Raw genomic sequence first — 1,783 nt, 5'->3', positions numbered from 1 at the left:
CTTCACCTTTTGAACTTGTTTATGATATTTATTTTCCCTTTCTACTATCTTTTCACAAAAATGTTGGTCACTACTCACACATAGTAAAGTACAGTAATGCCTATGGCTAGAGCTTTATGCAAATGATAACTTCACTTATAAGGTCCTTTTAAGATTGGTTCAACATCCTTATCCTTGTAGGGAAGAATATTTTTCATCCCATATGATGTACATTGTCGCTTCAACCTTGGGTATTCAACCATACTTCATAACTCTATTACATCCAACCATTTATCATCTTACAAAGAGATTGAATGGAACATTTAAGAATATGTTAGATATGTGCACGAGTCAATGAAACTCGAATTTGGTGCCCCTCCCTATGTTTTCACTTATTGAAATATTGTTGTGTTTGGTTACTTTCATGTTATACAACATATGGTTTGCCTCTTTCAAAAAATATTTGGTGATGTTGTACTCATGCACAAGCACTGTTACTAAAAAAACGTATGTATAGAAATAACTTCGCAAGACCCTCACAAAATAAAAATTGGTAAAAATTGGAAAAAAAGACACCCTACAATAAGAAAATGATGTCGTGACTCACCAACCAATCATCATTTCCTGTAATATTGTAACATTCATTTAGTTTTGTTCTTCAATGATATGGTTTCCTTTACTTTGCAACTCGGCAGTGGTATAACATAAAAATGTTGCTTTGAGATTTCTCATTAGTTTCATGACTTTAGGTAGGGAGGGATTTGGTGCTTTTCTATATTACTCTATGGAAAAGAAGGCTCTAAATGACTAAGTTTTCTGCCCTAATGGTTGATGGTTAACACCACATATAGTTCTTGAAAGTATCACCAATTATGTTGTAATAGTTGTACCAGTATGGTAATTGGATATTGCATTCTTCCTCTATCTCTGGAATGAACCCTCATTGCAACTGCTTCAAGGAGAGGTGTTCAAAGGTTCAACAATAGAGATAAGGATAAATGCTTACATTACTAGATGGAACAAAGTATTTTTGCCTCATATTTATATCTATGTTGGTTGGCTGCCATAATACCTATCACTTTAAATAATAGAGTGCAGGACGTCTTCCATGGTACTCCTTTCCAAACATAGATTTGTTTGTTGTCTAAGAAAAATAGAGATGCATCCATTGAGCACTATTACTAGCTGGTCAAAACAGGTTTGGATAATCTCCTAAATCATTTAGATTAGCAATATTATATCCAAGGTCTTGGAAGTTGATGCAAGTCCCAATAGTATTGAAAACATCTCAATTTTATCCTAAAAATTTTAGTAAATGCACAAACCATGTAACACACAAACAATTTCAGAAAATGAGGTCTTTGTAGAGGATAGATGCCCCTACATCTCTACATCAAAGACTTTATAAGAGGAGGGAAATTTGAAGGGATATATGGCCATAGTCCACATCCTACAATGGCTACAAGAACTTGTACATATGAGTAGCCTCGATAAGGATCTTGTAAAGTAATAATTTTGCAAAGAATCATTCCAAAGTTGTGGACATTTCTCCCTGGTGTTTCTGATACAGTTTCAGGATCTGTCACAATGACTCTTTTGATAAATCCATGTACATAAGTCAGGTAAAAGCCTCTTATGAGTATGTGTAATAGATCTATTATTAATGTAAAGAACCACCATATGAAGAGTATTATTGTTTCCACCAACAAGTAAAAATTATTGGATTACGTAACAAAAGATAAGGAAATTTTATACAAACATGCATGAGGCAAAATCTAGACAAGCTCCAAATCTATCAATAATG

Source organism: Pinus tabuliformis, chromosome 8 (genome assembly GCF_031772625.1).
Source record: "Pinus tabuliformis cultivar Carrire ecotype Pingquan chromosome 8, CPIR1, whole genome shotgun sequence".
Lineage (NCBI taxonomy): Eukaryota > Viridiplantae > Streptophyta > Pinopsida > Pinales > Pinaceae > Pinus > Pinus tabuliformis.
The sequence above is the reverse complement of the archived record's forward strand: the minus strand, read 5'-3'. Positions refer to the sequence as shown.